We start from the raw sequence: 10,547 nt of genomic DNA, 5'->3' as shown, positions 1-10,547 counted from the left end.
GTGAGCCGCTGGAGGGGGGGGGGGAAAGAAACAACCCCCCGGGAGAAGAGGGGGGGGATCCCGGGAAAAGAGTGCTGCTGCGGCGATGATCGCGGAATGGGGTCGGGGAGAGGGCGCAGAGCTTCCCAAAGGAAAGCCTGGGAGATGGGAGATGCGGATAGGGTGGCTTTGGCGGCTGTGTGCGGTGTCCAGGTGTGGAATCCCCAACTTAAGAAGGATATGGAGCTGTTGGGACGGGTCCAGAGGAGGCTACAAAGATGATCAGAGGGCTGGAGCACCTTCCACATGAAGACAGGCTGAGAGAGTTGGGGCTGTTCAGCCTGGAGAAGAGAAGGCTCCAAGGAGACCTTGTAGCGACCTTCCAGTACCTGGAAGGGCTGCAGGAAAGCTGGGGAGGGACTGTTTACAAGGGCATGGAGTGATAGGACGAGAGGGAATGGCTTTAAATTGGAAAGGAGGAGATTTAGATCAGACATCAAGAAGAAATTCTTCGTATTGAGGGTGGTGAGGCACTGGCACAGGTTGCCCAGGGAAGCTGTGGCTGCCCCATCCCTGGCGGTGTTCAAGGCCAGGTTGGATGGGGCCTTGGGCAGCCTGATCTAGTGGGAGGTGTCCCTGCCCAGGGCAGGGAGTTGGAACTGGATGATGTTTAAGGTCCCTTCCAACCCAAACCATTCTACGATTCTATGCCCCTGTCTTCTCCCCAGATCAATTCAGTGGTAGGAGTCTACTGTCAGTAGGACAGGTGCTGTTTTTGTAGGTCAAGAGGTTTCTCAGCTGTCTGACAGCTCCATCTGGGTTCATCCTTTGAAAGGAAAACATGTTACATCTGTGGTGACTTTGGTTGCCTTCCTATGTCTTACATAGACTGAGAAGAAATCATAGAATGTCCTGAGTTGGACGGGAGCCAGAAGGATCATCGAGTCCAAGTCCTGTCCTTACATAGCATGAATGAACGTCATGAAGTTCAACATGGCCATGTGAAAGGTCCTGCACCTGGGTCAGGGCAATCCCAAGCACAAATACAGGCTGGGCAGAGAGTGGATTGAGAGCAGCCTGAAGAGAGGGACTGGTGGATGAGAAGCTTAACATGAGCTGCCAATGTGTGTGTGCAGCCCAGGAAGGCAACTGTATCCTGGGCTGCATCAAGAGAAGGGTAACCAGCAGGTCGAGGGAGGTTGATTCTGAGACCTTACCTGGAGTACTGCATTCAGCTCTGGAGCACTCGGATACAGGAGGGACATGCATCTGTTAGAGCGAGTCCAGAGGAGGGCCAGAAAGATGATCAGAGGGCTTGAGCACCTCCCCTACGAGAACGGGCTGAGAGTTAGGCTTCTTTAGCCTAGAGAGGCTCCAGGGAGACATTATAGCAGCCTTCCAGTAATTAAAGGGGGCCTACAGGAAAGCTGGTGTGGGAGGTCTTTGTCAGGGAGTGCAGATATAGGACAAGGGGTAACGGTTTTAAGCTGAAAGAGGAGGCATTTAGGTTAGATATTAGTAAGAAATTCTTTTCCTGTGAGGGTGGTGAGACACTGGCACAGGTTGCCCAGAGAAGTTGTGGATGCCTCATACCTGGAGGTGTTAAAGGCCAGGCTGGATAAGGCTTTGAGCAACCTGATTGAGTGGAAGGTGTCCCTGCCCTTGGCAGGAGGATTGGAACTGGATGATCTTTAAGGTCCCTTCCAACCTTAACAATTCTGTCATTCGATGAGTATAGCCCCTGGGACCTAGGCCCCAACCAGCCATTTGGTGGAACAAAATCTGGAGAAAGAGATTCTGCAGTCCTATGTTGCCTCTTCCCACTACAGAAATAAAATCTTACTGCAAACCTGAAAGGATTGTTTCCCACTGGTGATACCGGGCCTGGAGAACACATTTTCCTTCCTCTTCTAGGCTTTGTTCTGAAGAAATATGGGCTGCTGGGTAAAGATGATAGTTGGACTGACTTCTCCACTGAGATTTATAAACACCTTTCATGAAGCGTTTGTATGAAACACTTCATAATACACCATTCCTGCCATTCGCTAGAATCTGAGAGAAGTTTTTTCTTCTAGATGGAGGCAGATAAAGACATTCCACGCACTAGCCAGCAACACACATATATGTTCAGTCTCCAGAATGGAGGTAGCAAGAAGAATTTTGTTTCATGCAATTCTTTATAATCTATAGTCATTCTTAATTATTTGAGAGTCTTAATTATTTTACCTGAACGGATATGAAACTCATGTTTCACAATGGACTCTGCCAGCATTTTCCTTCTGGTTAATACCTGATAAATACAGTACATTCATCGCCTAGCTTTCTTCTGGCATTTGGATTTAAACAAAGCAAAACTCAGCCTTAGATATTCCCACTTGGTTTCACTTAACAGCTTTAGTTTCATATGTTTCAATATATCATAAAGATTCAGATTGACTCAAAATGTCCATGTAGTTGGACTGTTTTGAGTTTAAACCGAAACACTAAATGGGACAAATATTGTATGGTCTCAGGTTTTTAGTGCAAATGCTATATGCAGCTTAATTTTGCCTTGTGGGTACTGTGAGCAGTAATTAGTTAATTTTTTGAAAATGTCTGGAAGATGTAAAGTAGTGAAAGAACACTCACCAAGTTTGGGGCCTTAGGGAATGCATTTTCCTCTTGATCCGTTTTATAGCTTGTGTTCACTACGTATAATACTGTGACAACTCCCTATTTGTCTTGCTGTGCAGTTTTAAGATCCTTGGATGGATTCTCTCATCTCAGCCCAGAATTTCACAAGTGGATAGAAAGATGAATGCTGACCAGTGTGCAGGTTCCCCAGGGCAAAGAGCAGCAGACAATGTCCTTTTTTTGAGCAGCTAATTGATGTTTTGAATCTTTCCTTGGAAGCACAGGCCTTAAGTCTTTCTGCCGCATAGCTTTCAAATGTAGAACAAAAATATTTTTTCTCCTGTGGTGTTTTTGCTGGCATTTATAAGTGTTGTATTGATTGAAAAACTGCTTACCCACTTACTTTACTCAATGCTTTTCTTGAAGATTGCATAGTGGTAACAAGTGTTCACTGTTAGGGGTGACAGAACAGTGCTCAGTGGTTAAACTTGCCAGCTGACTGAAGCCAGGGAATCCAAGCCAGCACTGCCATTTACATACATTTTGTGTTCCTTCATAAGTCACAGTTTCTGTCACGTGCAATTATCATGCAGACTTAAATTGGTTTTTTATTTTATCCATATGCTAAGGACATTCTCAAGCTCCATACATATTTGCCACATCGCATGTTCTAGTCATAGTGTCTATCCTGAAAAGGTGTATTTCAACATGTCTGATCTGCATCTCTGCTCTGTACAATATCAGGAGTGTCTTGTGTGAACCTTGATAAATCATCTTGTGTGATGCTTGTTGCTTTGTTATCTAGTTGCTTATCAATTACACTCTCAAATTCCCCATCATGTCATTGAGATTTTATATTCTCCAGGTTCATTTAGAATTTCTCTAGTCTGCAGTATGTTCCTCATAGTCTGTACCTCATCTGTCTCTCCATTGAGAACAGCTCAAATTCTGTCTATACAAAAAGAAGGGAGGAGTGGTGAAGAGCAGGTGGAGTCAACTGCAGTATGATGGCAGAGAGTTTAATGAGGTTGTGATCTATCTGATGAGGTTGTCATTTTGCATCAGAAATTCTCAAAAGAGATATCTTCTGTGCTGCTTAGTAGCTGTTAGCTAAGAAAGCTATCAGAGGCAAATGAGTATGCTTCTTTAAACCAGAACAGATATATTTGCTGACTGATGAGAAGCTCGACGTGAGCTGGCAATGGGCACTCACAGCCCAGAAGGCCAACCATGTCCTGGGCTGCATCAAAAGAAGTGTGATCAGCAGGGAGAGGGAGGGGTTTCTGACCCTCTGTTCCTCTCTTGTGAGACCTTGTCTGGAATATTGTGTCCAGTTCTGGAATCCTCAATATAAGAGGGATATTGAGCTGTTGGAACAGGTCCAGAGGAGGTCTACGAGGATGATTAGAGGGCTGGAGCACCTCTTATATGAGGTCAGGCTGAGAGAGTTGAGGTTGTTCAACCTGGAGAAGAGAAGGCTCTAAGGAGACCTTATAGTGACCTTCCAGTACGTGAAGGGGCTACAGAAAAGCTGGATAGGGATTGTTTACAAAGGCTTGTAGTGTTAGTATGAGGAGCAATGGGAATAAACTGGATAGGGTCAAATTTAGACTAGGTATAAGAAGGAATTTCTTCACTATGAGGGTGGTGAGGCACTGGCACAGGCTGCCCGGGGAAGTTACGGATGCCCCATCCCTGGAGGTGTTCAAGGCCAGGCTGGATGGGGACCTGGGCAACCTGATCTAGTGGGAGGTGTCCGTGCCTATGGCAGGGGGGTTGGAACTAGATAATCCTTAAGGTCCCTTCCAACCCAAACTATTCGATGATTCTATGATTCTATATATGCCTGCTTGGAAATGTGCCTTACTTGTGCCCTGGACCCTGCCATGTGGAAAGTTCCATGCTTGAAGTAAAAAAAATTGCTTTTTTTTGTATAAATATAACTGTAGTGCATTGCTGTAGTGCATTGCTGGGGATTCGTCTAACGTTCTTCAGAGTTTTCATTGCTGTGAAGTTCTGAGTGTAACAGCAGGAAATAGGTCTGTTGTCAAACTGTGAACTCTGTGGTACTTCAGGATTTTATTTTCATTCTTAATAGCGATCTTCCTAATGATTGTTATCTCTTTTTTTTTTTTCTCTTTTAGATTAGAGCATTTGTATTAGAACATACTTGGAACATGCTGCAGAGTCAGGCAATGCTATGTGAAAAATGATTGAATGCAGAAATCCAGAAGAAATTAGGTATAGGTGATTAACCAAGTAACCGTAGGATGAGATCAGTTAGAATTAATTGAAATTCAGAACATTTTTCATCTTTCCAAGGATCAGTAGCTCTCACTTGTGTTGAAAAACGCTTTAGATACCCAAGTGTGCCTTGCTTTTAGGTAGTACTGCCCCTTTAACAGTACAATTTCTGCTACATTTGGAAGGAACTAGGTGCTCAGGTGGTCTTCATGCTGTGTGGTCCCTCAGATCTGAAATGGAATCATGTTGGGTCTGTATGGTGACAGTACGCTTGAGAGGCAGAGCTAGAATAGTAGCCAGCTTCGATATCCACACCATGAGGACCGAAAGATATGTTTATTCATGGCAGACTCTGGTATCCAGCCAAGGAGGCTAGAGCATGATTCTGAAATTCCTACAGCTCATTTGGGAAGTATGGCCCAAAAAGCAAGGTGCAGGCTTGGATTCAATTCACAGGCAGGCCTAGTGTATGCTTCTTGTATGACCTTGAGCAAACTACTGTAAATCCAGGCCATTACGTGAGATGCATGAGAGGTGCGTAAATACCTTTGAGGGTCTGAATTTTAATCATACTGCTTCAATTCCCTATCTGCTGAACCAGTAGCAATGTTACTTTCCTACTTTGAGCTGAACTGTGAATAGCTTAGATATTAGAACAGGAGAAGTAAGAATACCACAGCTAACAAGTGACAAAGAAAGCCGTTTCCTGAAGGCTTCTTGAGACTAAGCTCCTGTGTGCAATCTCTAATAAGAGGTGAACTAATTTTTGAGCCTTTACAACTGCCTTTCTTTCACAGAAATGTAGTATGTTGAGACATATTCCAGTAAGTAAATTTGATTAAAATTAGCTAGTGTTTCAAAAGTTATTGGGGGAGCTAAGAGAGATAGGCAGAGATAGGCAGTCTTGTTCCTTTAGATAAAAGAAAAATCAACTTATTGTTTTCACCAGTGAAGTAGGGAGCCAAGCAAGCAGATTCAAAGATACTGCTTGGAGTTTAGATGTGCTAGTTAATCACAGCCAGGTGGGGTTAAGTGTGGCCAGCAGCACTCCCTTTGAAATTTACCTGCAGCAGAACTGACTTGTAATCAGATAATTTATATGTTAAAACATGTCTAAAACATCAAGTATAAACATTCCACAAGAGCAACAAAGAACTTCAAAGTGCACGTGCAAGATGATGGTCCAGACAGAACCTCTTGAAGGATTAGTACAGATCTTGGCAGAAGCCTCTAACTTGTCCATGAATAACACAGCAACAGTGGAGGTGAAGCTATAACAATATCTTCTGTGCTTTGTTTTCAACAAAGTTTTGAGATGCAGTCTTACAGGAGACTTGCTTTACATTTGTGCCTTTATAGCCTCCTGGACAAAAAACATTTGTATTGGTTTGGGCACTTTTTGAAACACAGAGAAAAAAAAAATCAATGCTTATTTTAAATAGAAAAGGATGAAATCACTTAGCTTTTTCAAACCTTATGACATGTGATACAAAGTATAAAACGAAAAGCCTGAGCAGCTCTAGTAAAGTTTTATCTTATTTTTTTTTGTAGATTAATCTATGCCACATTTGCAAGTGTTGTTCATGTGGGTTTGTTTGTTATCATCTGCATTCAGCTGTATTCTATGGTTATGTGTTTTGGATTTTCTCTTCCTGTTAGCTGTGCATGGAATTGAAATTTCTCAGTAGCATAAGTATGGTGAAAGATGTCTTATTTAATTCTACGGTGCAAGAGGACAAGCAGCTCCTTAATGGCTGTGCAGTGAAACCCCACATCTCCCCTGGGCGGGAAAGCTGAGTTCCATTACAGCTCAGTTTTGCGTACTGCAGAGGGAGCACAGAAGGCAGGTCAGATGAAGATGGGAAGTGAGAGTATGTGGACTATTGCCCAGTTCGGTTCTGATTACAAAGTTACAGTTTGAGTAAGTTTGAGCCCTCAGGCTGTCAGTGCTGATATACTGGTGTTACAGAGGAAGAGCTCTGGAGGACTACAGAAGTGAATTTTGCATTGTATCATGAAGATTTTTTCACAAAGCCTATGTCCTCACTTTCTGTCGATATTGAATTGCACAATGGTAATGAATTTGATTACTCGGTTTTGCTTGGTGTGACTGGAGGAATTCAGGGCTTTCCTAGAAGTATCAGTGGTTTCCAGAGGCTGTGGCACTTGTTAGTATTTGTAGTTTCCTTCCTGTAGAGGTGATTATATGGGATTCCAAACTGTATTGATTCTAAGGCCTACGTATGTTATCACTGAGTCAGTGGCATCACTAAACCAAAATTGTCCTCTTAGAATCTGTAGCACTGGGTGGATCTAAACTGTGCTTCTTAACTGTCACTAAGATGCTGAGAAACACCGTCACATTTGCAGTGCAGGCAAGACACAGATTTCTCCTGTCAACTTCAACGTGAACGCCAGAGTTCCTTCTTACTTTAATTTCTCCAAACTAAAGGCTAGGGATAGGTCCACTCTATAGAAGTGTCTGTCTTCAGAAGGATGAGTTACCTCTGCACGTGCCTGTCTTTCTCTGTTGTCTACAGAAGGAGCTTAGATCAAGACCTTATACAAGAGACCAAATTTTAGGTGGCTGACGTAGAGTAAGATGAATCTAAGCTTGCAAAAATGACTGATGGTATTTCAATGACATTAATATTCTGAAAATTGAAGTACTGTGTTAGCATTAATAATAACTAATATTTAGGTGATCTTGCATTCAGTACAAAGAATTCTGTACTTTATAAGAAGGTGGCACTGTGGATTCTTTGTTTATTGAGACAGCTTTCCTACTAGTCTGTATATAGAATGAATATATAGAAAATACTTGTGGGAACAGAAATTTTGGTATTATTTTAATGATCACTCTTATAATGGCCACAGGGAACTGGGAATCAGTTATCTCAGAACCAGCTGAGGAATTGGTCCCATTGACATACCATTTAGATTATCACATCTCTATTACAGGGTTCTTCAGCAGCTATCATGCACCAAATAAGTTTGCAAAAAATACCTTTATTTGAGAGTTCAAGACAGAGTGAAACACCATACACTTCATCTTTACGAAGAACATTATCAGTTAATATCTTAAGGTACTTACTGTTTTTACTAGTTGTTCAAGTATTTTATAGACTTTTTACACCTTAAGCAAATTTATCTCGGCTGATCTCTTAATTCCAACACTGGTAGCTTATGCAATCTATGCCTTATGACAGCCCAATATTGAAAACAGGGTGCAGTGAGACAGATTTTCAAGACTTGCCTTTGTTCTACAGATATTTCTAATGAAACACTCTTTGCTGTTTTGCTGTTCTGAAGATCTGCACTAAATTTTCATATAAATTGAACTAACAGACAAACAAGCAAACTCAAACCATATTTAAATCAATGTTTTGGAATAAGACTGAAACAGGCTTTCAGTCTCCAAGTGATTTCAGTACCCAAGTTGGTGTCTGTGTCAAGGAGATATTACAGGATCCAGGGTGTCCTTCAGCTTTATGATCCTGAAGACTGCTCTCCTACGTGTGTCCTTGCTACTGGAAAAGGACAGCATGAAGATTATTTGTGAAGAGGACAGCAGTAGAAATTGAAATGTCAAGCGTTTTCTAAACACAGAGGAAGATAAATCTCCCTCCCAAAGAGTCTAAACAGGAAGAGAAAGGCAAAGACTGAGGAAAAAAGTCTATAACATACAGACAAGACATCAGGAGATCACATTAGTAATAACTGGAATATACCACATTTTTCTTCCATCCTCTTCCTTTCTCTTTCTGTTTTTCTTGTCATTATATTCTGCTTACATTTCAGTGGTCCAACGCTGGTCTTCGTGTACGAGTGTGTGCAGTTCAGTCAACTAAGAATAAATTACAAGATAAATGGATGTACTTGGCTTTTCATAATCCTCATATAAATGCAATTTCTATGTAAAATAGAAAGAGGGCATTTAGATTTATACAGAAAAAGGATTTAACATGGGGAACACCGTAAAAGCAAACAAAAGACCTCTGTGGAGAAGTTCACGAACTGAAGAAAGAAGTGGATAAAACCAGAGAGAGGATGATCTGGCAAAATAATAGGAGTAAGTCAGCCAAAATGAAAGAGTTTTATAGGACCTTGGAGTTGATCAGAACCTGTGATTCAGACAAAGCATAAAGCCTGTGGAAAAATGGAAAAGGAGTTATCTTTTAAAAGGCCAAGATCAGGAGTGGTCTGATGAAAATAAGAGTTAAGTAACATAAGTTATTAGGCTATACTTTGAGTGGCTTGAAGGTAGTGTTTGTGAGGAGATGTAGTAACTTATGTAAGAGGTGATTTGGGCCAGAAAAACTGTAGGAAGAAGTAACAGATTTGGAGGAGTGGGGTAAAGGAGGTGAAAATGAATGCCAGTCTTTGGGTGCAGCATCAAGATTCTGTTCTGTAGTGACAGGCCCTTTGCTTATAAATGACCTTGGTTAATTATGATTTTTGGATGCACTGGCTTTCAAACTTACAAAACATATCAAATGTAGGACTTTATCTTTTCCACTGCTCCAATGAATCTTCACCACAGCGACACAAAACCTTCTTAATTTTTTAATGAAAGGAAATGTGATTAGAACGTAATTGCAAAACAATGAGCAAAATAAAACATTATGAACAATTTCAAGAACAATAACAGCACTCCAAGGTGGTTTTTTTACACATGATTTTTCTCAAGTTGACTGAATTGCCAGCTGGTAGTCCTCATTTAATGAAAATATTGAGAGGGGAGTTGGCGGAATAGAGTCCTTCCCTAAGCTTGTTCAGCAAATTATTTCAATAACTTTATTTCTGAAGCTATAATAATCCCCAGGTGCCCGTAACTATTATTATCCTCATTATTGTAATAACTTTTGCTGTTATAGGTGTCTATACTGAAGACATAATTTCGAAAATCTCAGTGATCACTCCCACAGTGAGCTCAGAGCCTTTTTTCCACTCACAGTCTTAAGTTAAGTTGTATTTTTTTTGCTATTAGAAACTCCAGCTGACACTGGAGACATCACTGCAGAGTGGAAGAGTAATACAGCACCAGAAACAGGAATTGCTGAAGTCCTCTATGCAAAAAAAAAAGTGGAGAGTGGGGAGGCAATACCTCTTAAAGCTCAAAAGGCTCAAAGCTGTTATTTCTTTTGTCCTTCGTTGTCACTCATTATTACTTTTGTGGCAGAGTACTGAGAGCTGATGTGGTTAGGGTCCTGTACTAAAACTGTTAGTAAGATAATCACAGCTTAGAAGGGGCTACAGGATCAACAGACATGACATTTACATCTTACACTGAGGGATACTGAGCATGAGTGAGTTCCGCAGGACCACAGAGCAGCCTGATGGCTATGTTAGGAATTGGACTAAGGGCTCCCGAGCCTGTAGCATGCATTTTGTCGCAGTGCTTCAGTGTTACCACAGCCCTCACACTCCACAGTCAATCTGTACAACTGAGAGGAAGATCCATCCATCAAAATCATAAATGGCTTAGTGGGTTTTTAAAACCTTTCAAACAAATGTTGGTATTTCGTAGAATCAGAGAAGGGGTTGGGTTGGAAGGGACCTTAAAGATCACACAGTTCCAACTCTCTTGGAATAGCCATGGGTAGTGGCACCTTCCATTAGATCATCCAACCTGCTCTTGAACACCTCCAGGGATGCCATAGGTGAGAATACAGATCAGATAGATGGCCATATTTGATATAACAACATGC

This window comes from Cuculus canorus, chromosome 1, assembly GCF_017976375.1.
Source record: "Cuculus canorus isolate bCucCan1 chromosome 1, bCucCan1.pri, whole genome shotgun sequence".
Taxonomy (NCBI): Eukaryota; Metazoa; Chordata; class Aves; order Cuculiformes; family Cuculidae; genus Cuculus; species Cuculus canorus.
Note: the sequence above shows the minus strand (reverse complement) of the source record.